At 38.2% G+C, this 26,977-nt stretch overlaps 1 protein-coding gene across 3 annotated transcripts in view; it reads left to right on the top strand.

The window, feature by feature from the left end:
- Window positions 1–555: 555 nt before the first annotated feature.
- The window catches only part of Acsl3 (acyl-CoA synthetase long chain family member 3), a 73,437-nt gene continuing 47,015 nt past the window's right edge, over window positions 556–26,977 (top strand). The window contains exons 1-3 of one of the 3 annotated variants that reach the window (XM_071619594.1): window positions 556–785; window positions 25,172–25,240; window positions 25,857–25,914. The gene's annotated coding sequence lies outside the window, so the exon portion shown is untranslated. The remainder of the gene's footprint in view (window positions 786–25,171; window positions 25,241–25,856; window positions 25,915–26,977) is intronic. The other 2 variants (XM_071619595.1, XM_027941766.3) reach the window with 2 other exon arrangements.

Genomic DNA, 26,977 nt, shown 5'->3' with positions numbered 1-26,977 from the left:
GTTTGGAGATTTAGAGTCTCCTCCCGCTCCAGGCATTTCCAAAAGTAGTTTTATTTTGCAAGATTTAACAGAAATTTGTGTACAGGGTAACTAACCTAGTTCAACGAAGAAAAAAAAAGAATATGCATAATTATTTCATGATCTAAATTCCGATTTACACATGATAGCAATAAAAGCGCGTTTGTAGTTCTTTATGGGGGGGGGGAGGGTGGTCTTTTCTCCTGAGGGACAGCCCTCGCGCAGACCCTCGGAGACCAGCTACTTCTCCCACATCGCGTCCGCCCGTCCCGCTCACGTCCCCGCACGGCGGCGGCCAGGTCTCTCAGAACCGACCCCTTCCCCGCCCCACGCCGGCTGCGGCCAGGTCTGGACGCCGGCGGCGGCTCCGCAGAATGACCCATAGTAACCCCGCCCCGCCCCGGGCAGCCAGCGCCGCGCTCCCCGGCCGGCCTGCGATAGGCCCAGTCCCGCACGCGCCACCGCCCGCGGGCCAATGGGCGGCGGCCTCTCTGCATATGCAACGAGCGCCAGCCCGGGGTGCGCGTCCCGGGGTTCGGCTCAACAGACGCTGCTCAGCCGGCGCCGGGGAGCGACGTCGCTGTTGTCGCCGCGGCTGGGGCTGGGACGAGGAGGCGGCGGACGGGACGCAGACGGTCGTTTCCTCGCAGTGCGGCCGCGCCGGCCGCGCCGGGGTCCCCTGGAGGCGGCGCGGGGCGTGAATGCTCCGGGGCTCAGCCAGGCCTGCGTGGGCCCGAGGCCGGAGGAACCGCGGCCCCGGCGTCTCGGTGAGTGCGGCGCCCGTTGTGGGAGCGGGGGCCGGTTGGCGGCGCGGCCTCCGCGTGCGGTCGGGTGGGCCCGAGGGGCTCCCGGGTGCGGGGGACGCAACAGGCCTGGGCCCGGGTCTCCGCGCCACCGCGGAGTTGGCTCTGCGGCTGTGCGCGCAGGCGGTCGTTGGTGCTGGGGACAAGCAGCGGTCAGGCCGGGAGGCGTCCGTGCCAGGGTCTGGGGAGCGGGCAGCGGGGGCCTCTGCCGGAGAACCCACGTGAGCGGGGAGCCGCATCCCCGGAGGAAGGATGCACAGGTCCCTCCCGGCGCTGCGGGGACGGGGGCGGGGTCGCCCACTCTAATAAGCTGGTGCAGTGTCCGTGGGAGGCAACCCATCCCAGCGGTTTCGGAAAACCCAGGCTGGAGGGACGGGAGTGTTCTTTGCTGCAGGGAGTGGGAAGAATTTGAGCGTGTGAGGAGGGTCGACCTTGGCTGTTTGTTGTGGACACCCTTCCTAGGTGGTAGGACTGGAATTGAGACCGAGGTTTGGGGTTGCTCCTTGTCGGTGTAGTTTTCCTGAGTGCATTTTCGTTACATACTAGTATGTCATGGGATGCGTAAGTAACACTGAGAGATAGCCTATCGCCAACAGTCCTAGGGGGGTAGGTTTTATTAGGTCCGTTTCACAGATGAAGAACCCGAGGCACAAATTGAACTGGTTTGCCCAGACTATCTAGTTCTAGATGTGCTCCAAGCTATTGTTGATAGGGCCCCTCCAAAACAGAAAGAGTAGAACAACGTCTTGAAAATTATATGGGAGCTAAAGAGGGAATAGGCTTTGTGCAAGCGATTATAGCTGAATAAAATGACAGCTGACATTTATTGAATGCCATGTACTGTTCTAAGAGCTTTATGCACAGTATCTTTACACTGTTAACAACCTTCTAGGGTGGTTTCCCATTTTACGGCGGGAGAAACTGCAGCGTGGACACATTAACTTGCCCCAGATCTGAGCTAGTAAGAGGAGAAGCTGGGGTTCAGATGGTCTTGTCTAAATCCAGAGCCCTTACATCCACCACTATAATGTGCTGCCTCTCCTTGGTGGCTGGCCGAATAGTTTCCTGGGTGGATTTTTTGGTCTGGGTGGCCAGGAGAGCTGTAGTTTGGTGACACCATTTCTTGTGATCATTGGAACCTATTTTGTGGTCCCAACTTGGCTCCAAGAGTTAAGGGGTGCGCTCCAGAGAGTGTGTTAGAAAGTTATCACAGGGCTGGGGATATAGCTCAGTTGGTAGAGTGCTTTCCTTGCAAGCGCAAAGCCCTGGGTTCAATCCCTGGCATCACAAAAAGAAAGAAAAAAAGAAAAAGTTTCCACAGGAAAGAGGTGTTGAGACATGGGAGTCCACAGCACAGACTTTATTCTTGTGTTTTCTGGCATTCTGGCATCTTCCTATGCAGTTCTCATAGGTTGGTAAGAGTAAGGTCACTATGGTCACTATAGTATTCATTTCCCCTTTAGGCGTTTTCTGATTTCTGCCAAAAGGGTTGATTCTGTGGGATGACAGTGTTATTAGGGGATAGGACAAGAATGGCCTATTGAACTTAAGGGTCAAGATGACAAGTCATATGGTATTTTGGGGGCTCAGTTATTGGGGTAGTAAGTTATTTGGACTGAGTAACTTCAAGTTCAAATGTTCTGTGAGTCTAAAAATGTCTCCTTGAAAGGAGAAATGAAGGACAGACCAATTATGAGGGGAAAATCAGCCTCTCTTTTCTTTGCAGGGGGCCGGTGTTGAGGGGGATCGGATATTCAGGCTTCAAGGTCTATTTCATTGTGTTTCCCTGCTGTCTGGTTCCAGTTAAATGACTTAATTCTTTTGGGGGAGTTGGTGTGGGTGTGGGTGGGCACTAGGGATTGAACCCAGGTGTGCTTAATCACTTATCCACACATCCCCAGCCTTCTTTATTTTTAGACAGGGTCTCACTAAGTTGCTTAGGGCCTCACTGAGTTGCTGAGGCTGACCTTGAACTTGTGATCCTCCTGCCTCAGCCTCCTGAGTTCCTGGGATTACAAGTGGGTGCCACCATGTCTGGCACTAATTCATTTTTTCATTCAATTAATTAGTTTACTAGAACTTTCTAACTTCTGTTTCATGTCAGGAACCTTGCTAGGTGCTTGGGGATACAGCAGTAAACAGGATTAATGTGACCTGTGCCCTTAGGCAAAAAACAGACTCCAAGCAAATGATTGTACAGATAAATGAATAATTACAAGTTATGGTACATGTAGTGAAGGAAAGGTATTGAGGGAATGAAGATTATAATCAAGATTGTGATTTAGATAGAAATCTAGGTAACTTTTTTGAACTGATATGGTGAGATTTTACTAGATGACAGTCTTGTATTCTGAGATTGTAGTTGAACATACGTAACACAAGAGTTTGAGAACTTTGGAGCAGTGCTTATTCATTTCAGCATCTATTATCTATAATGCTATTCCAGCTCACCTTTCAAGAGAAGTAAAGGGAGATAGGAAACTTTTTCAAAAGTTGTTCGATCCTCAGCACCACATAAATAGATAACTTAAATCTTTAATATTCGTGAAATGCTTACATTTTTTTTTCCTTGAGGAACAGTTGGAAAGCAAAAATCTTTTGTGTGCGATTTGGATTTGAAGATGGGATTTAGATTTTTTCCCCCAGGAAGCTGGGCCAAAGATGATAGGCTTTTCTAATTTTGGATAAGCAGTATCATAATTATCAAAAGTATCTATTGTAGTTTATCCTTTATAGAGTGACTTAACTTTAAATTCTCAGCTCTCAGGAGGCAAATGATGGCATGGATTGGGGAATAGATAAACTATTAAATACATAAATAGTTCAGTTGAACATGTATGAAGCCCATGTAGATAATTCATTACAATGCTTTTACTAAAATCAAGCTGCATGCAAAGTACTTAACTTGGTTGTACCGTGTGGAATAAATACAAAAATGACAGTCCCTTGCCTTCAAGATTTCAATTTAATTAATACCTTTAATACTAATACTCAAATTTAACCTTCCTGCTTTCCAATGTACTACTGGATGTTGGTTCATTGGAGCCTTTAAAAGAGCCCTGATAACAGAAATATTGAGAAAGTGGAGATTTTATGGTAAAATTGTCACAACATGGTGATAAACAGTGTATAAGATGTGAGTTATTGAATGATTACTAGATGTTGAATTCACCAACTGTAGGTCACTATGTGTGCTGGCCAGTGATGGGGCTAGAACTAGGTTTTGGATATGGGGAGAGCATGACTGTAGTTTTGGAAATGACCACTTGGAGCTGCCCTCTATTGAGGTACTGGTTTAGGGTGCAGAAGTAAGGTTTTTGAGCACTAGTGGTAGCTAGTGAGATTGCCTATAGAGAGGCCAAAGGAGGAGGCCTAGGCTGGTGCTGGGTAGAGAAGGCTGAGTTTGTAAAGGAGAACGGTGGCCAGGAAAGTGAGAGGACAGCCAGGAGCAGATGTTCCTGCATGGGAAGATATTTATTTCTGTGGAATGCTCCTGTGAGAGCAGAATTGAGAACCATCATTGGTTTAGCACCATGGAAGTCATTGGTGACCTACACAGGAAATGCTGATCTGGTGGCAGGAGATGAGGGAAATGGAGACAGCAAGTGTATAGGAAATTTGTTTAAATGTTGATGGGAATGCTTGCTTGACAGGGAGAGGTTGAATATAGCGGAGAAAGGGTCACTCATTCCTGTATAGTTCCTAAGAGGATGGGAGGGCATGAAATTCAGAGCACTAGCCAGACCTGTGACTTAGCTGGGAAAAGGGGCGAGGGGCATGTCTTCTATAATAATGGAAAACAAACCTGTACTTCATCACAGAGTTCTAAACACGTTCCTTTAATTTGCCAAGAACTATTTTATTCCTAAAAATCAAGCCAATTTTTGCTGATTCATGACCTAGTCTTTGAGAAATCCACACCACAGAAACATTGTGTGAAATTGGTTTAGTAAGTGGTTTAGTCTTGACTTCATTTACCTTATTAAGTTACATACTTTAATCTGACTTTTGATTATAGTTTATGCCTTTTATGAAGGAGAAATGTTAAATTCTGTGATTTCTTTCCTATGTGCTTATTTTTGTTAAGAAAAAGTCTTCAGATTTGTTCTGTTTTCTGAGATTTTAAGTGCTACCTTTTTAATTAAAGTTTTAGCATCTCTTATTACTGAACTATGTTCTCTTATATACTGTTTAAAACATAAGGAATTCTGTTTTAAATTATGTTTTAATTATTAAAACATAAGGAATAACAAACAGAATTTTTCCATTTTGAAGGAAACAGTGGACTCATTTGATCCGCCATTTATTTAGAATTGAAGCTACTCAAGTAACTAGCCTGTTTTAGATATGTCACTTCCAAATATAGGTATCTACTTATTTGTGAAGGCGTTTGTTGTCATGGTATGCAGGGACATTGATTCATTTATTGTCTGTTTATTTAATGTGTACCCTGCAAGGTACCAGGAACTTGGAAATGATGAACAGTTAGTTTCTGCTCTCAGAGAGCTCATGACAGGAAAGAAGTGCGTGAACAAACATCGAAGCGTGGTGTGATGGAAGAAGGCATATGAGTAGATCCGTTACAGTATGATTAATTAGTGCAGCAGTGGAAGAAAAACATGCAGAGTGGGCACAGAGCAGTGGGGCTGAGCCAGGTTTTCCAAGATGAAATGAGTTTTGCCAGGTGAACAAGGGAGCCAGGAAATAGAATGCTTTACCTTGAATTTGGAGCAGGTGGTTGTGTGTGTATGCATACACAGATATATTCACATCGAAGAATGATTGAATAATATTGCTAAGAAAATTTAAAAAAATTTCTTACTGTTTTAACATTGCTTGCTCAAGAGGTGCAAAGCTGCTCAGTTTTCCCTGCCCTATCATGGTCAACTCTTTATTCTATCCTCTATTTCATGTAAAAAGTATTGGTCTTAATTATATTCTTCTGATACAAAACCTGGTTTTTCTTTTTTAAATGGGTGGAATAAAGATAATAGCTAACACATTTACAATATACTGTGGCCAGGTACTTTTTAAATTTTCTTTTCTCTTATGAGATAGACTCTTTTATCATTCTTATTTTACATTTGAGGAAACTGAGGTAACAGAGGATCAAAAGTGACTTGCCTCAATTGGTGGGTTTTATCCCCTGCAGTTTCATTCCAAAGCCCATGTTCTTAATCGAGGTTCTCTACCTCTTCTCGAGGGCCACCCTTTTTCTTGAAGTTCATTCACATTAACTTCTAAAGGCATGATTATATCTGGAAAGGAAATGTGAAGACATTTAAGGGCAATGTTATATCTATTTTAAGTTGCACAATTATTGTTCCCAATAAAGCCCTATTTTTTTTTTAACAGTAGGGAAAACATAAGGAATAACAAACAGAATTTTACTAGAAATTTCTTCTTGTACTTGAACATACATACTTTCAGATACATTCTCTTTTAACGTTCCTTCAAAGCAATCATTATCATTGCCCGTCCCTCCCTCCCTTCCTTCCTTCCTTCCTTCCTTCCTTCCTTTCCGGGGCCTTGTGCATTGCATGACAAGTACTCTACCACTGAATTACATCCTCAACCCTATCATCGCCCTGTTAGCTTTCTTTCTTGGATCAGAAATATAATGGAATTTGGGATGCCATATCTGCCAATTTCATTTTTTTAGAGGTACTTTATGTTTGAAAAATACTTCACAACATTTAATCCAGTTAAAGAAACTGACTCCCATCCCCTGAATCTTCCAGCTAGCCACTACTCTGAATTTGATGTTTATTATTTTTATGTATTTTCCCACAGTTTTACTACACATTAGTATCCTCAAAGCGTATTATATTGTTTTGTACATTTTTAAACTTTGTGTTGATGGTGCTTTATGTATTCTTGGGAGCATATGGTTTTCTCCCACTCAGTGTCACTTATCAGTGTGGTTTCACCAGTTGAATTTCTGAGTGTGGGTACATGTTGATTTACTTCATTCATTTTTACTGGAACATGGTATATTACATTTAGGGCAATGCCACATTTATTTCCCCTTTACTTTGTTGGTAGACTTTTAGGTTATTTCCATTATTTTGTTATTACAATATTAATTACAATAAGTCTTCTTGAACAAGAGTATTTTTCTAAACCCATTTTTGACATCTTGGTTACCTTGCACTCTTTTTTCTTTGTTCTTTATATTTTAATCTTAGCCCTCCTCAAATCCTTATATTTCTTGACTTAAGATGCCTTTGTCTATTGTACTTAAAATATAAACTATAATGGACACTTTGCCTGTAAGGCTCTTTTTAGTATACTTTATTTTAATTAATCTAGTTTTACTTTGTTTCTTTTTTGTTCTTAGTATTTTGCAGATATGTAAATATTATTTTACTTCTAATTTCATAAACGACAGCTTCTTTTGGGCTATGTTTCTTTGTTCAGTCCTGAACTTTAGTGCTTGTTTCCTTTAAGAATTTTCCTCTAAAATATAGTGCCTTCTTCCATTACAATTTGGTGGGTGGGAACATGGACTTGGAGTTAAGTTGCTTGGATGTGAATCCTGGCTTTATTAAATAGATATGTGAACTTGGGTAACTCATTTAATTTCTCTATGCTGCAATTTCTTGATCTATCAAATAGAGTTAATAGAATCTACCTATAGGTCACAATATTTTAAATGAGATTGGTGTCTGTAATATAGTTAGTATTCAATAATATGAACTATTTTTATTCGTTTCATTTTTAGAGGATGCATTATTTTCAAGTTTACTCTTTATTATTGCCTTCTCTTTTGAAACAGCATTATCATCTTCACATATATAAGTATACCTCAAGGAGATGTCTCATTATAACTCTTGTTAGTGGAGATTGGGAAGAGATGTTGATGAAATTGAGAGAGATTAGCTAGGTTTTCTTATATTTTCACATCAATCTTTTAGGATTCATTTTGTGCTTAAATTCTTTTGGATATATATATACACACACACACATATATATACATATACATACACATACACACACAGGATATTGAAAGTATGTCAATATCATGTACTTCTCATTCAGATAACTGATAAGAGTCTACTTTTATTAGTTATAAATACCTTGAAATATGAATCTGATAATAATTCAGGTGACATTTCTAAGTATATTATTCTTTATCAACTGTGTTGCTGTGTTGAGAAGGAAGCATTGAAATGTGTGTGTGTGAAACTTGATATGTAAGTTTGAGTTTAACCTTTCTCAGCCTTCCATTTCAGTTTCTGTAACAGAAATATTATAATTCTGATTGTACCGGGTCATGAGGATTGAGGGAGGTAGTAGATAGTAGTTCAGGGTACACAACTGACTACTTGTGAGTTGCTTCTTTCATCTCTCTGCCTCCCTCTTTCGTTTCTAACTTCTCTTTTAACTTCCCTTGTTCCTGTTTTCTCTGTTCTGTTTTATTCCTTCTCCTTCCCTTCACTGTGCTTTTGAGTAAACAGTAACAAGGCATTCTTAATCCAGCAAGTTAGTGAATCTGTTATATAAATACAAGTATACATCATTAAAAGGGGACTAGGAATATTAATTCCTAAGGTCAAGAGTTTTCAGGCTATATGGAGGTAACTGGTTAGATGTGGTAATGGTTAAACAAGCAGTATGAAGGACAGAGAGGTCATGTTTGTCTAGAATAGCCGTGGAAGGATCAGCTAAGCACAAAGTTAGGTTAGATTTGTACATAGACTTGGGTTTGAGAAAGATGCTCACAGTGGGTGTTCAGGGGAAGTAGAGATGGGAAGAGGAGCATTGATAAGCAACTGATGCCTAGGAGGACTGAGGATAAATCACATCCCATGGGGAAACAAGGAACAGAGATGCAAGGAACAAAAACAATTAAGACCTTGCATAAACTCATTAATTTATTGATTCAACTCAGAAAGTAATTGTTGAATGAATTAAAGGTTATTGGAATAGGAACGGAGATGAGCAGCTAGCAAATGAACAGAACAGGAAGAACATGGGACCTGGTCCCAGTGGTTTGTTATTCTGCTGTTAGGATTGTCAGTGTGGCATTATTCAAGATGTTTAGTCTAAATAGACCTCAGTTTCCTTTTCTGTAATCCTTTCTTACTTTTAAAAAATATATGCTATTCCACCATTGTTCTTTTTCTTTTCATTTCCCTCTGCCCTCTCTTACTTGGCTCAGGATTTGTGTGTTACTACGCCTTAATTCTTTTAAGTGTTACCTATTAGCATTGTTCTTATTTTTTTTGTTTTGTTTACTACATGTAATTCATTGGGGTATTTGCCTGGTCTCTTCCTGTTTAGACATCTCAATAAATAAGATTCTCAGCATCCATAGAGAAGTTCAGGATGGAGTTAGGGCCTTTGGAGGTTTGGCACAAGAGATTGTCTAATCAATTATATGTTAAGAAATTAGTAGAATTTGGTTGTACACAGAAGGTGCTAGTGTACACTAGAGATAGAGTGATAAATAAGAAAAATACTGCCCTTCTTTGGCACGTAGAGTGAGAACATGAACATTAAGTAGTTCCATAAGCAGCTTTTTAATTATAAATGCAATAGGTACTGTGAAGGTAGAATTGAGGGTGCTGATAGTAAAGAATCAACCTAGGCCATGTTTGGACACTTCTCGGAGGAAGTGGCATTGAACAAATCTGGTGAAGGGGATGTGCTATGGAGGTAGGGATGAGTGGGCAACTTGTGAGACAGAGGCTTGAAGCATTGGGGAGTGATGTGGAGACTTGGCATTGGGAAGAATCCACAAGAAGGCCAGAGGACAGGAGTTTTCGTGTCAGTTGTTTGAGATGAAATTGGGCACAAGGTAAATAGGAACACAGAATGTGTAAGACAGGAGTGAAAACAAAGCTCTCTGTTAAAGGCCTTTTATTGAGAGTAGAGTGTGTAGGTATATTCAGGAACTTGGAGGCTCTGTGGTGCCAACTAAGAGTAGCTATACCAAGTCAGTGTGTTGTTTTGGTTCTCATTTACTACAGAAAGTTTAATTTTTATTATTATATAGTAATAACTTTTTTCTTCTTGTGGTTTGAATTGTATGATTTGTAATGTTAGAATTTACCAAAATAATCTTTAGCACTATTAAACATCTATAAACTTGCAACAATATATCTAATTGTAATTTATTGCTTTGGTTTTGGTATTACTCACATAGTAAGTTGTTAGTAAAATTTTCCAGCTGGATTATGTAATACTTTATAATATTTTGTAGTGTTGTATGTTTTGAGCACATATTTTAAATAAATGTTTATTTGCCAGATTCTGTTCATTTCTTGTGTAAAACAGGATTTTAGTACTGTTTCTATATAAATTTGTAGAAATTATAATGCATTTATATATATGCTTAAAGTTTTTCTTCATCACAAAATGACTACATGAAAAAGATTAGAAAACATAAAAACATAAAGGAGAAGATAAAAATCACCAGTAATTTTACTTTCCAGATATAGCCACTGCTGAAATTTTGGTGCTTTAGTCTTGATGTATATTTGTGTGTGTTAATAACAAAAGTGGAGTTGTATTTAATTTTTAATTAACTTTCTTCATTTATCAGGAGCAATTTCCATGTTATTAAATATTCTTTGAAAATATTTTTCATGGCTACATAATAATATAGTGTTATATATGTATCATGACGTATTTGACCATTTCCCAGTTATTGGATATTTGCTTAATTCCTTTATTTCCCTTATTATAAATAACCATAATGGAAATCTTCAGGAAACTTTTTTCCTCACTAAAGATTCCCAGAAGTGAAATTGTTGGGTCAAAATGTATGAAAAAATTTAAGGCTCTTAATAAAAATTATAAAACTGCTTTCCACAGTTGCTGTACTTATTTTTGTGCCCTCTAGTGGCTAGTAAGAGTGTTTTCACATAGTACCTGTATGTATTGAAAATGAGGAGAAATATTTTTTCATATTAAGAATATTTTGTGAAATTAAAAACTTTTTTCTTAGCAGCCCAAATATTTATTTTGGTTGAACCAGTCTTAATGTAGGTCTGATTTAAATAATTGCCCTACTTAAATTTTTTTTTTTTTAAATTCATTAGCTCTGTGCATCCTTCCCTGCTAAGAATTTGGAGAACAGAAAATTTCAAGATTTAAAATTCTATTTAAAGATATAAAAGTAAAAATTTGCCGCAGTCTGGCTGGGCACAAAATCACGAGCCACTCAAGTAGGAACAAACTTTATTTTTGAAACTGCTGCCAATGCCCCGTACGCTCCTGGGAAGATTGCCGACTGACCCAGGCAGCGTTCTCCCGGACCCCCACGGGAAGTCCCTCCTCCGGAATTCCCTCCTACTGCACTTCCCCAACCAATGGGAACTCTCCAGGAGTCCCATAGCAGGCCGAGGTGGACAGCAGGAGTCCAATATCCATATGAATGCAGATCTTAACATAATCATATCATCTCAATGGCTTGCTGGCATCACCTTTCAACCAAAAATGCCATGTATCATATTACTTGGCTGTGGCTCTTAGCATCTCCCCCCTTCTGTTTAATTAAGCAACAAGCAATGTGGCTAGGGACCGTGCCTGTTAGGTTGTCCAGTTCAACATATGGTTCTTACCCGTCATCGGATGAACTGACCTCTAGGCGTCAGCCTCCTGTCTTTGGTTGATACCACTGCAATTCGATCATACCCGTCACTGACTACCGGTCCAGCATATAGCCATACTTGTGGATAGGCCTATGCACTAGTGGGGGGGGGGGGTGAGGTTCTTTGCCTCACCTCTGTTGGCCCCCAAATTTGGCCTTGGTGCCGGTGGGTGGGGTGAGGTTCTTTGCCTCACCTCTGTTGGCCCCCAAAATTAGACCATCACTAGTAGAAGGGAGGAGGATACAGAAATGCCACGACACCAAGCCAATTGACGCTCCTTAGGAAAAATTGCATCACTGATGACACATCAGCAAAGATACGCCAGCACTACCATAATTCACTGCATCAACAGATAGATCACAATGCATACAAGTAATACATAGTCCAGGCAAGTTCTGCAAGCAGTTCAAAGCAGAGGAATCTATCAATATGTCCATTTCCTCCCAAAGTAAATCGACTCCTTGATTGAGCATTACTTGTTGAGTTATTATTCATTGATGCATCAGTTTATACAGTTTGTTGTGATAACTATCGAAGAAGCTGTAGTTTGGTTTCATCTTTGTCTTCACTGGCACTGGGATGAAGATAGGAATTCTGACAATGATGCTAAAAAAAATTATGTAACATTCCAACAGGTATTAAGAAAACAATTTTCTGAACAATTTACATTATCCTGAATAGAATTATTAAATATAATGAAAAGGAAAGGTGAAAGTAAACAAACAGGTCTGTTAACCTGCTTATTTGTATACATATTAAGACAATCCTCAACAGCTGTTTACCCAATTTAAATTAAACCATTAAAATCAAGTGAATAATAAAAAAAAAAATTTGGATCCATTTGTTCATGAGCGCTCCTCATATATGATATATGGACATACGTACATACAGACATACAACACAAAACAGAAGTGTGCACACATAACATACAACACATAAGACAATAGTAAAGGCCTTGTAGCTTTACATAGGTGAAATCTCCATTGCAATGTTTAAAAACTCCACAGTCAAAAAATAAAACTGATCAGAAAAACATTAACCTAGGTCTGTATAAGCTCAAAAATAAAATAGAACTTTATGATGTGGGAAAAAGCGATAATAAAATAGATATTGAAAAAAGCATCCTGGTTAATCACTGTCGCAGATGTAAGAATAGCCAAGCTGGAGCTCTGGATATCAGCTGTTATGGATTTGAGTCAAATCATCATCTTTTTTGGTCTGTAGAAATTGTTTTGGTTAGTCTCTCTGGAATCCAAATCGGCTGCTGTTCTCCCTGTGGAAACACAAACAGAGCCCCGACTCCAGACAATCACTGGGTCAGGACCTTTCCATTTTCCTGTTAGAATATCCTTCCAAAGTACCTTAGGCTTATGTACATTTTTTGGATACAAATGTCTTTCCGCAGCACTAAGCCCTGATGAATCCAAATTTAAAAAGTTTAGAGTAAAAAGGGTTATTTTAAGTTTATCTTTGGGGGATATATACCCCTTTCCAATTCCCTCCTTTTGTTTTAATAAGTACATTTTAATAGTTTGATGAGCTCTTTTGACTATGCCTTGTCCCTATGGATTGTATGGAATTCCTGTTATGTGAGTAATGCCAAATGATGAGCAAAATTGTTTAAAAGAGGTAGAAGTATAACCAGGACCATTATCTGTTTTTAACTGTTTTGAAACGCCCACAGTGGCAAAATTTTGTAAGCAATGAGCTATAACATCTTTAGTTTTTTCTCCGGCATGAAGGGAGCCCATCAAAAATCCGGAAGAAGTATCAACTGTAACATGCAAATATTTTAATTTTCCAAATTCTGGCAAGTGTGTGACGTCCATCTGCCAAATATGGTTAGGTATCAATCCTCTAGGATTGACTCCAAGATTAACTTGTGGTAAAAATGTCACACAATTTTGACATTGTTTTATTATATGTCTGGCTTGTTCTTTAGTTATTTTAAAACGCTTTTGTAAAGTATTAGCATTGACATGGAACCTTTTATGAAAATTTATAGCTTCTTCTATTGTGGAGAAAATATGTATGTCATGTGTAGATTTATCTGCTAATTCATTGCCCAAACTAAGGGCTCCAGGCAATCCTGTATGTGCCCTGATATGTCCTATAAAGAATGGATCTTTTCTGTCCTAGATTAGACTTTGTATAGTGGAAAACAAAGAGAAAACAGTAGAGGAAGGGGAAATCCTACCAGCATCTTCAAGGGATACTATAGCATTAACCACATACTGACTATCAGAAAATAAATTAAATACAGTATCTTTAAACATCACAAAAGCTTGTAATACTGCATTAAGCTCTACCTTTTGAGCTGATTGTTTGGGTACTAAAAATGTAAAAGTTTGATAAGGGGTAACTACTGCTGCTGTACCATTATTTGACCCATCAGTGAATATATTTGGAGCATTCATGATAGGGGTTTTTTTTGTAATTTTTGGAAAAACTGCAGGATGCGAAGACCAAAAAGACAACAAAGGATTAGATGGTAAGTGATTATCAAATGAAACATTAGATTTACACATGATTATTGCCCAAGTATTTAACTCATTAGCTAACTCATCAATTTGATCCATAGTATATGGAGTAATAATTTTATTGGGAGAAATCCCAAACACTCCCTTTGCTGCTTTTATTCCTTTGAGTATTAATTGTCCTACAGCTTCAGGATACCTAGTAAGAATAGCGTTAGGAGAATAAGATAAATGTATCCACAATAATGGACCTTCTTGCCAAAGTACTCCTGTAGGAATATTTTTTGTTGGTAGTACAATAAATAATAAAGGCAAACTTATATCAATTCTATCTAAATGCATATTTTCCATATATATTTCAATGATTTTTAATGCCTTTCTTGCTTCAGGCGTTAACATGCGGGGCGAATTTGTATCTGATGGACCTTTTAGGATATCAAATAAAGGTCCTAACTCTCCTGTTGGTATGCCTAGATAAGGCCTTATCCAATTTATGTCTCCCAATAACTTTTGAAAGTCGTTAAGTGATTTGAGTTGATCTACTCGTATTTGAATTTTTGGTGGACGGACCATGGTAGAGGATAATAGAACTCCTAAATAATTAATTGGAAGATTTAATTGTACTTTATCTATTGCTATCTCTAGATTATAATTTTTTAATAAATTTGTAAGTGTGGCATAACATTCTAGCAATGTGTTTTTATCTTTATGTGCCAATAATACATCATCCATATAGTGAAATGTTTGTAGTTTAGGATTTTGATTTCTAAGTGGCTGGATTGCTTTGTTAACATAAATTTGACACATAGTTGGACTATTAGCCATCCCTTGAGGGAGTACTTTCCATTCATATCTCTGATCAGGACCTTCATGATTTAGTGCAGGGATAGTAAATGCAAAACGTGGACAATCCTCAGGATGAATTGGAATTGAAAAAAAACAATCTTTAATATCTATAGCTAAAACATACCAGGTTTTTGGCAAAGCAGAAAATTGGGGAATCCCTGATTGAGCAGGTCCCATAATAACCATCTCATTATTAATGGCTCTTAAATCTTGCAATAATCTCCATTTACCAGATTTCTTTTTAATGACAAAAATGGGAGTATTATGGGGAGATACGGAAGGTTGTATATGTCCCTCCGCTAATTGTTGTTTGACCAGGTCATGGGCTACTTGTATCTTTTCTTTAGTCAGGGGCCACTGAGGAACCCACACTGGTCTTTCTGATTTCCAAGTAATTTTGATTGTCTCAGTGGCCCTTTCTGAAAACCCAATCCATGTCTATTTATTCCTTGATCTATTTGAATTGGTGCTGCTATACCTTGTTCTTGTTCTCTTAATCTTTTTTCTTTCCTAAAGCCTTGTCTAGCCCTAGTAGTGGGCGTGTTAGGATTGATGTTATTTGTTAATGTCAAACCTAATTGATCTAGGACATCTCGTCCTCATAAATTTATAGGAAGATGATCCAATACATATGGCTGTATAGTTCATTCACATCCTTCAGGATCCTTCCAATCTAATACCATTGCACTTCTATGGGGATTAGTTGCCACTCCTAGGCCTCGAAGTGTTTGAGTGGCTTGTTGTAATGGCCAATGTTTTGGCCATTCTTGACGAGATATGATGCTAAGGTCAGCTCCTGTGTCCAGTAGCCCATTAAATTCATGTTCTTGAATATTTAGTTTTAGCATTGGGCAAGAATCTAAATTTAAAGACAGCATAGCCCAATCCACACCTGTGGAGCCTAATCCCCTGGAACCTCTTTCTACAGTACAACTGGAAAATTTATCATGCAGGCTGGGTATTATTAATAACTGTACTATTCTATCTCCTTGTGAAATTACTGATATACCTCTTGGAGAACTAGCTATAATTTTTATTTCACCTTCATAATTGGGATCAATTACCCCAGGACTTATCATAAGTCCTTTTAGTGTAGAAGAACTGCGTCCCAATAATAAGCCTACTGTTCCTTGGGGAAGAGGTCCTTTTACTCCTGTGGGAATTATTTGAACTCCCATCTCTGGAGTTAGTACTGCTCTGGCGGAGGCGCAGATGTCCAACCCTGTGCTCCCTCTAGTTTGTCTGATGAAGGATTTAATGGATAATGTGTCCTGGGCACTACCCTGATGGTGTTGCTGGGTTCCTCCATTGCTCCGTATATTTGTGGTTGTGGGCCCCAGAGCATTGGGCCCCCCAGTCCGTTTTTTGGCAATGGAGCCTGATGCCTTTCTCCACAATATCGTGGGTAAACACTTGGTCCTTGTCCGTTTTTTGATAACGGAATACCCTCTATGGTGGTTTGAGAACGGCATTCATTAGCCCAATGTCTCCCTCTACGGCATCGTGGGCAAATACCCAGTATTTTATTCCTTTGATACCTAGCTTTGTTAAATCCTCCTCCTATGGGGCAACTCCTTTTAAAATGTCCTGTTTGTTCACAATTGTAGCATGTTTTTGGCCTAGCATCTAAAGCCTGTTGTACTGCTGCCAAGACTTGCCCTTGTTCATTAATGTCTCTACATAATTTAATATATGTGTTTAAATCTTCATGTCTCCATGGTCTAATGACCTCTCTGCAGCAACAATTTGCTTGGTCATAAGCCAGTTGTTTTATAAATGGCATTGCTTGTTCTGTATCCCCCAAAATTCTGGAAGCTGTTTGAATAAGCCTATCTACAAATTCAGCGTAAGGTTCATTAGTTCCTTGTATTACCTTAGATAATTGTCCTTGTAAATCTCCATGCCCCTGTAAAGTTTTCCATGCCCTAACCACATCTGTAGCAATTTGTGCGTATACGCCAGGATCATATTCAATTTGTTGCCGTTGACCCTCATAAGGTCCTTTTCCTAACAACATATCTAGATTTCTTTGAGGGTAACCGGCTGCTGCATTTCGTCTAGCTGTCTCCATGCAAAATTCCTCATTGGCAACCTTCCATAACAAATATTGTCCTCCATTTAGCACAGATCGACACATGTTAGCCCAATCTGCTGGCGTCATGTCCAAGTTGGTAATGGATTCGACCATGCTCACAGTGAAGGGTGCTTGCAGACCATAGGTTGTTCCAGCCTCCTTTAATTGCTTCACTGTTTTGAAATCTAAAGCACGGTGAATTCGTTGCCCTCCTGCCTGCTCAAGTACAGGGCATGCTAATCTTTGGGGTCCTGCCTCAGGATTCCGTCCATCAACCACGGGAGTTGAGGGCCACTCAGCTGTAGATGGAGCTGTTGGTTGAATTACGCCCTCTGGTGATAGAACGGAGTTAGTAGCAGCCTCCTGTTGTAGCTCCCCCCCATGGTTGTTTGTCCTTCAAGCTTTCTTCCTTTAAATTTTCCTCTGTCTGACTAGCTCGAGAGACCTTCTCTTTTGCTTGACCTAACATGTTTTCTACCATAGTCTGGACCTCTAACAATTTACTTAACAGTCTTTCGGTTTGTTTTTTACTAATTTCTAATCTACTATAAAGGTAACGCAACCCAATAAGATAACATAAAACAAAACCGAAATAGAATGAAACAAAAACGGAACAAAAAATCATTGTATCAATTTTCTCTTTCTCAGGGCCGAACATCTTCAAACCTTGAGCTAACCGTTTTTCCCAGTTTGCCTGAGAAAGTTCTAAGGATAGGCAGCTTGAAACAAAAACAAAATAAATCAAAACAAGAATACATTGTTTTTTGAAATGGTCACCCATTCTCTCGCCTTCCCCAAGGGGCGAGCAATTTTACTCACCTCCAAGCTTCAGGCGTCCCCCGCACGGGCCACCAATTGCCGCAGTCTGGCTGGGCACAAAATCACAAGCCACTCAAGCAGGAACAAACTTTATTTTTGAAACTGCCGCCAATGCCCCGTACGCTCCCGGGAAATATGCCGACCAACACACGCGGTGTTCTCCCGGACCCCAACAGGAATTCCCTCCTCCGGAATTCCCTCCTGTTCATTTTGCCTCATAAAAGTTTCTACAGTTGGTACTGTTTATCCTCTGCTGCCTTAAATTCTGCACCTCTTCATTCTGTGTGTGCTTGAAATCCCTTCTGGTTTATTTTCTATGTAGACCCGAGCAGTCAATCTAAAAAAACCCATTTGTTCAAATGCCTTACTTAAAAACCTAGCTCATTCTGTCTTCAGCATTTTCTAACCCCTCCCAGGTTTTCTGTGTTCCAGCCATTTCGGGCTGCTTGTGGTTCCTCATTGTGTTCATTCGTGCTTCTGTTTGTTGGGCTGGCATGATGGAGGAATCAGCATAGAGGAGTGATTCAGCTCATCTCTTGGTCCAAGGAGGACTTCATGGAGGTTTAAACTGAATCTTGAAGGATGAGTTTACTTTGGCAGTCCTCTTAGCTTCTTTTGTTTCTCTCCAGTTCCATATCCCAATTTCAATTTCAAGGTGAAGACACACACAAGGTGAAGCCAAGAATGTGCCCACACATTCATATTTTTGATATAAGCGTCACTCTAGATAACTGTGGATGTCCATATTTGCCGTGATGCTGGGGTGGATGTGGAAGCCAGCTGCTTTGCAACTTATAATCAGTTTTACTCACTGATCTAAAACGCCACAATTGTTAGTTAAAAAATTGCATGAATATGTTTGGTTTTCAAATTCTGTACCAGAATAATAGTGTTTGTTTTGATATCTAGTAGGACAAATATGCATTAAGTATTCTTTTTTTCTCAAATTTTAATAGATAATCTTAATTTTTCTTCCATATATTAATATATTAGTATTAATATATTAAGATATATTAAGAAACCATACAAAACAAAAAGTTAGAAAAATCTCACTAGGATTTTGATTGGGATTACATTTGGATAACAGGTTAATTTTGGCAGAAATATATTTTTCCTTTCCACTCAGAAATAAGCCTGTCTTTATGTTAAGGATATTTAGTGCCTATCACAGTAGCATTTTTCATGTGTACGTGTGTGTGTCTTGTGTGTCTGTGTGTGTGTAACCTTTCCAAGGTCTCGTGCATGCTGGGGAAGCAGACTGTCACTGAGCTACATCCCCTGTCCTGGTATGGGTGTTTTATAACATGAAATGTTTTAAGGTTGTTTTTGTTGTTGTGATGAAGATCTTGTTTCTTTTCATTTGCTAACTGGCTGTTAATACTATATAGAGAAAAACACAACTATTATTATTATGTCCAGATGCCTTAGTGAATTCTGCCTCTGGTGGGATAGTATTCAGATGATTGTTTTGGATTTTGCCTGACAGCCACTTATCCATGCTGAGTGATGTTGTTTGTTTTTCCTTTTCTAGCATTTATACTTCTCTCTCTCTTTTTTTTTAACTTGTCATTGTATTGGCTAGACCACAGTACTGTCTAAAAGAATGTAGTGAAAGCCAAGTATATATATAAGCCATATATATATAATTTTAAGTTTCTAGTTGATACATGATAGTGAAAGGAAACAGGTAAATTTAATTTTATTTAATGCAGTAAATCCATAATATTTCAGTTTAACTAGTACAAAACTTACTAATGATCAATTTTATATTCTTTTTTAAAAACTTAGTCTTTGGAACCTCTGTGTATTTTACACTTTGAGTATACTTCAGTTTGGACAAGCCTCATCCCAAGTGCTCAGTAGTGCTGTGGTTAGTTGTTAATTCATTGGTTAACACGTATTAGAGTCTTCTTAATAATATACAGTAGTTATGTTCATAGTGGGCTTCCTTGTCTTAGTTTTACTTTAATGGAAATAGCTTTTGTTCATTTCTGATAAATACTCTTTTTTTTGGATAGTTTTCTTTTGTTAAGAAGTATCTTTTAAACTCAAAAAACTTAACATCAAAATATCCAAATAACCCAATCAGTAAATTGGCTAAGGATCTGAACATACACTTCACAGAAGAAGAAATACAATCAACAACAAATATATGAATAAACGTTCAATATCTCTGCAGTCAGAATGGCAATCATCAAGAATACAAGCAACAATAAATGTTGGAGAGGATGTGAGGAAAAGGGTTCACTCATACATTGCTGGTGGGGCGGCAAACTGATGCAACCACTCTGGAAAGCAGTGTGAAGATTCCTCAGAAAATTTGGAATGGCACCACCATTTGACCCAGTTATCCCACTCCTGAATTTCTACCCAAAGGACTTAAAATCAGCATACTATAGTGGTATAGTTACATCAGTGTTTATAGCAGCTCAATTCACAATAGCTAAACTATGGAACCAACCTAGATGTCCTTCAGCAGATGAGTGAATTAAAATACACACACACACACACACACACACACACACAATGGAATATTACTCAACCTTAGAGAAGAATAAAATTATGTCATTTGCCAGTAAATGGGAAGAGCTGGAGACTATCGTGCTAAGCGAAATAAGACAATTCCAAAGAACCAAAGGCCGAATGTTTTCTCTGATGTGTGGATGCTAATTCACAATAAGATCAGGGTAGGGAAGAACAGGTACTTTAGATTAGACAAAGGGGAGTGAAGGAGGGGAGGGGGTTTGGGGGTGGATAGGACAGTTTTGAATGAATGAGACATTATTATCCTATGTGCATATATGATTACATGACTGGTGTAATTCTACATCATGTACAACCAGAAGAATGAGAAGTTTATGTATGATATGTCAAAATGCATTCTATGTCATGTATAACTAATTAGAACAAATTTAAAAAAATTGAAAAAGTATCTATTAAAGTTAATGATTTATATTACTTCTCTTAAATACTTCTAAAAAACATACACTGACATGATCACAGGGGATGTATGGGTGTTTTATAACATGAAATGTTTTAAGGTTGTTTTGTTGTTGTGACTAAGATCTTGTTTCTTTTTATTTGCTAACTGGCTGTTAACACTATATAGGGAAAAACATAAAAAGTTTTCTGATACTTATGTTGACTTTTTAATTTCAGCTGCTATTATTAACTTCTAAGAGCTTTTTCTTATTTTTATCCTTTCTTTTATTTTTTAATTTTATTCCTTCTTTTCCCTCCCATTTAGCCTGTTAATATAGAGAATGATAATTGTGGAGTCCTAGTTGTGAAGCAACTTTATACTTGTAAAGAAACCATGTTTGAATGTGATGTATCTTTTTTGGGGGAGGGCACTGGGGATTGAATTCAGGGGCACTTGACCTCTGAGCCAAATTCTCAGCTCTATTTTATATTTTATTTAGAGACAGGGTCTCACTGAGTTGCTTAGCAGAGGGTGGCTTTGAAATGGAGATCCACCTGCAGTGGTGTAGTATTCTTTTAACTCTGCTAGACTAGATCTGCTGGTGTTTGGAGATTTTTTCCCTAGAGTGGTTGTCCTGTGTGGTTATGTTTAGTTTTGGAATTAGCATCATATGTATGCTTGTAAAATAGATAATAAAACTTGAGATCAATTCTTGCTTAAAAACTGTCTGAGAACTTTTAACAAAGGTATATATATATTCACATGGTTGAGGGACTTTGGGTCCCTACATGTCTGGAGAATTTCTTTATTCTACTTGTAATTGATGGGCAGTTTATTTGGGAGTGGAATTCGAGGTTAAAATTAATATCCCTCAAACCTTTTAAGGCAAATTGTTCATAGCCACCTGGCTTCAGGGTACTCAGCTGTTTGCTGCAGTGTGATTCTCATTCTTTTATGGAAAGCTCCACAATGTATCCTGATTTGTTGGAAGCACCCTCAAATTATACTTTCTAATAACACCTGCTTTTACTCTGAGAAGTATCCTTGTTGTTGATCACTTACCAGCACACCTTATTTGTTAGATGATCTGCTTTTTGTGTCTTTTTGGAAGCCTCTAGGGTATTCTTACACCTTGTGCTCTGAGAATTCAGCAGGCTGTATCAAGAGGTCAAGTTTTTCCATCATTCATCTGCTCTCCTCTTTAAGTTTGAAGACTACTGTCTGTCAGCTCCGAAGTATTTTATTGTAGACTGCTTCAGTGATTTCTGCCTCCTCTTTCTCCTCCTCATTATCTTCCTCCTCCTCCTCCTCCTCCTCCTCTCCTCTCCTCTCCTACTTTTCCTTTCTAGAACTCCTTGTAGTGGCACTTGGATCTCTTAGATACATTTGACACCTTATTTTTAAATAGAAGTCAAATTCTTTGGTTAGTCTTCTCTCTTTGCTTTTTTCTTCCTTTCTGGGAAATATTCTTAATCTCATTTTCTGATACTTATGTTGACTTTTTAATTTCAGCTGCTATTATTAATTTCCAAGAGCTTTTCTTATTTTTATTCCTTCTACGTAGCATCCCAGTCTTGTTTTGTAGACATATATGAGAGTCTCTTTCCCATTGAATATCAATTACATATACATATTTAAAATTTCCCCCACTTTCTACATTATATATTTCCATTGAGGTTCCTCTTCCCCTCTGTTTCTCTTTCTTTTAAAGCAGTGGTTTTTCTCATCTATCTGGTGATCCAGAAGTTTTATCTTCTGTCTAGATTTTTAGTTTTAATGGCTACTCTGTTTCTTTTCCCACCAATCGTCAATTCTGCCACCAGATTTAACATTGTGAAACATAGATCTGATTTTGTCATTCTATGCATGAAAATGATACCTCTTCAGAAACCTGGTTGATGTCTCAGCCACTTTGCATGACATTCATTTGCAGTGGCAGCCCTGTGTTTGCTTCCTAGGGCTGCTGCAACACATCACCACAGTGCTGGTGACTTAAAAGAGCAGAAATTTATCCTCTTATAGTGATGTAGGCCAGAAGTCTGAATCAGTATTATGGGCCAAATCAAGGTGCCAGCAGAGGTTCTGACCCTCTGAAGCTCTGTGCAGGAATCTGTCCCTTATATTTTCCAGCTTCTGTTGGCAGTTGGCATTCAGTCTAGTCTCTTAGGCCAGAGTTGTCAAATCTTTCTGTTTCACATCATCTGTGTATGTGTGTGTCTCATATCCCTCTGTTGCTCTCTTACAAGGGTACTTGTGATTGTTTTAGGGTTCACTGGATAATCCAGGATCATGTTCCTGTCACATAATCCTTAATTTAATCCCATCTGCAATGATCCTTTAAATAAGGTAACATTCGCAGGTTCCAGATATTACAGCCTGGTACCTCTGAGGTTGTTTGTTTAGCTTTCTGTCAGTACTTTTGAGTTTTCTTTAATTTCTCTCTCTCTCTCTCTTTAATTTTTTTTATTATTTACTGATGGACCTTTATTTATTTATTTGTTTATATGTGGTGCTGAGACTCGAACCCAGTGCCTCACATGCTAGGCAAGTGCTCTACCACTGAGCCACAACCCCAGTCCCTCTAGTTTCTCTTTTGTTTGTATGCCTCTGTGCTTTTGCAAATGTCATTATTTATTGTTCTGTTTTTAGACAAAAATGTATGTATTCAGTTTATAATGACTTCTTTGACTTTCTTCCTCCTAGACAGAGGACTGCATTTGCCTGTCAGATTTTGTACTATAGTCTTTGTACTTCTTCTAACAGTATTTGTTACCTTAAAGCATTTTGCCTTGTCAGGCTTTACAAAAAGTCTAGGAACTTTTTGAAGACTAATTAAACACTAGGGACTGTCCATTGGACCCTTTAATTAACACAACAAAGTAGGCCAAAGTAAGTATACACACCTGCCATACTTTCTCCAGGGCAAATTACTTACTTAAGAGGCATTTGCTAGGTCATAGGAATTTACATTTTCAGCCTTTGCTAGATGCTGCCAAATTGCCCTCCAAACCAGCTACACTTCCCCCTAAGTACTAAGCTCTATTCTGTTCCCTATATCCTTTTCAATTCCTGTATTTTTTTTCATTAAAAGAAAATTAATGGGGAGAATGATAATGTTTTACTTTACATTTCCGTGATAGTGAGGTTGACCATTGTTTTTTCAGTATGTGAAATTCTGTTAATGTAGTCTGCTTTCTTTTATCTACAGAAATTGTACAAGTATGGATATGAATGATGTTGCCGTTCTCACTTATATATGGGGAAACTGGCAGAAGATATTAGCAAGGACATTTATAAGATGTTTTCCTCCCAGATGGATATTTGAACATGTCTAGCGTTATAGCTAATAGGAAACAGAGCAGGGATTTTGAACTCAGTTATATCTGGCTTTAAGGCCTATTTCTTCTTTCCTCTCTATATTAGGCTGCCTTACAGAACATGAGAAAATTAATATTGCAGTGGTATGCTGAAGTTTGATCCAAAAGATTTAACTTTTAGCTCTACTTTCTAGCTCTGTGACTTCGGGTTGGTGTTAAAATATTTTTAAAAATGACCATCAATGACAGTCAATTTGCTTTATAGTTGATTGAGAAAAAACATTGGGATAATGTAAAAATGTATTTTATGAACAGTATGCTGCTATGAATAATTTTAGTAATTATTATTATTTTTAAAAATTTTGTTTTGTTTTTGGTGATTCTGGAGATTGAGTCCAGCGCCTTGTGCATGCAAGGCAAGCACTCTACCAGCTGAGTTATATATCCACAGCGCCCCCCCCCCCCCCAGTAATTATTATTCTTTATTATCGTCATTTTAATGAGTAAATAAATTTGATCTTTTCTTGTTTTTTTTTTTTTTTTTAATTTTGGAAGTCCTTTGTTTTTAACGGACTTTATTTTTTTTTAAAGCAGGTTTAGGGTCACAACCAAATCTCTGTACCTTCTTCTCAGTTTTAAGAGAAATTTGCTGCAGGACACATACAGCTGCCTTCATTATCACCATCCCACACCAGTGGTACATTTGTTACAGTTGAACATGCATTTGCACATTACCTTCACTGGATGTCTGTTATTTACATCAACATTCACTATTGGTGTTGTATATTCTCTGAGTTTTGACAAATGTATGATGATATGTGTCTGCCATTACATACCATTCAGAGTATTTTCACCTCTCTAAAATCCTTTGTGCTCTACATGTTCATCTCTCCTTACCTCCAAGCTTCTGGTGTCTACTGATCCTTTTTACTGTCACCATATGTTTGCCTTTTCCTTAATGTTATATAGTTGACATTATATAGGAGGTAGTCCTTAGATTGTTTTCTTTCAATTAGTAATATATATTTACATTTCTTCCCTTTTCGTGGATCGCTATATAGGTTTCCTTTCTTTTTAGCATTGAATCATATTCCATTGTTTGAATGTACCACAATTTATTTATCCATCCATCTAATGAAGGCTTTGTTGGTTGCTTCCAAGTTTGTGATTATGAATAAAGCTGTTATAAACATTCATGTGCAGTTTTATTTTTTGGTACTGGGGACTTAAGCCAGGGGTGCTTTGGTAACCAAGCTACATTACCATACCTTTTTATTTTTTATTTTGAGACAGGGAGGGTCTTGCTGAGTTGCGCCGAGGTTGGCCTGAAGCTTGTGTGATCCTCTGTAGCTGGGATAACAGGTGTGTGTAATTATACTTGGCTCATGTGCATGTTTTTTTTGTGAACGTGTTTTCACCTCTTTTTGGTAAATAGCAAGAAGTATGATTGCTACATCATATGTTAAGAGTATATTAGTTTTGTAAGACACTTCTCTCTCTCTTCCATAGTGGTTATACTATTTTTCATTCTCATGTGCAATGAATGAGAATTCCTGTTGCTCCTCGTTTAAATTTTTTTTTTTTAATTGTAGATGGACACAATATCTTTATTTTAGTTTTCTATGGTGCTGAGGATTGAACCTTGGACCTCATGTGTGTGGGGCAAGTGCTCTACTACTGAGCTACAACCCCAGCCCTTGCTCCTCATTTTTGCTGGCATTAGGTATTGTCAGTATATTGGATTTTGGCTATGCTAGTAGATATGCAGTAAATATACTACACTTTTGTTGTTGTTGTTTGAGAAAGATTACATGATAAAATATTATTTGCTATTATGATAGAAGGTATTTCTAGAAAAACTCTCCAAAAATTTTCCTATGAGTTTTAGAAGTAAAATATCTTTGGGGAAAGGTTCATATTTTTAACTAAACTGTGATTAGTTAAAATGCTTATTGTCTTCATGTGTTTGTTTTGACAGGTAGTGACCCAAAGGCCCTTATCTTGAAGGCACTAGTACCTCCTACCATTGTCAACTGGTAAAATATTTAATTTTTTATTATGAAATATTGCTTTAAGCATAAAATATATTAAGTTAAAATAAGTTATGGCTAAATTGATGAAAACGCTTTCCATTTTGTGTTGTAGAATTAGGAACATTATGAGACAGTAGTTTCATACTTATTTTAACTCCATACAAACCCATTGAGCATTAAAGCATGTTGTTTAGCACCGTTGTGTACCTTCCTTTCCTCAGTTTGGATTTCATTAAGTGTTTGTACAAAAGATATGAACTAAGTAACCTCTTTATTTTATTAAGTTTATCGCTAATTATACTAATGTTAACCATTTCAACCTCTGATAGTCACTTTAAATTTGTACTAGTGTTATTATAAATTTCTAACTGGACATTTTAACAGAAATGGTAGTTTCAAGGTTAGAAAACAGCAATGGGCTTTTTGTTAACCTTTAGAAGGTTCTACATGATAATTACAGTAGTCTTGGGCATGCCAAAATATTTCAAAGTTTTCGTTATTATGGTTTCTGAAATAGATTCGTGAGATTGGGGGCAATAGTTTAAGGATCAAGTGACCTGAAAGTTTTTAGCATTCTGTGATATGAAAATAAAATTAGATAGTTTCCCTTGTTCTTTTGCTAGGGCCTACCCCTTAACAGTATGGAGTGTGTCCTTTCAGACCTTTTGTGTGCATAACTAATTTTACCATCTTTTGACGAAGCTGGGTGTTGGATAAAAGAATATACTTTGCCCGTTGATGTCCTTCACTTTAGACATTCTTTGCTGTGTCTCTTTGAGGGATATATGTTGCAAAACTATTAGTGCTTTGAAGTTACTAAGCGAACATATTGGAACAATACAGTAGTCCTCAACCCCCTCAACAAATTTCTTTTAGTGGTCAGTAGGTTACCAAACTTTGATCCTAGCTAAGAATACATAATTAGAGTTTAGATTTACAATCAAATTGAAATTACCAAGGTAACTTATGACATTAAAAAATAGGTAGTAAATAGTAAGGCATTTATAGAAATGATTATAATTAGTATTGCCTAGCTTGTGGTGGATGGAGAAGTGGGTTTGGGAGA

This window comes from Marmota flaviventris, chromosome 11 (assembly GCF_047511675.1).
Source record: "Marmota flaviventris isolate mMarFla1 chromosome 11, mMarFla1.hap1, whole genome shotgun sequence".
NCBI lineage: Eukaryota > Metazoa > Chordata > Mammalia > Rodentia > Sciuridae > Marmota > Marmota flaviventris.
This window is presented reverse-complemented; position numbering and strand designations above follow the sequence as displayed.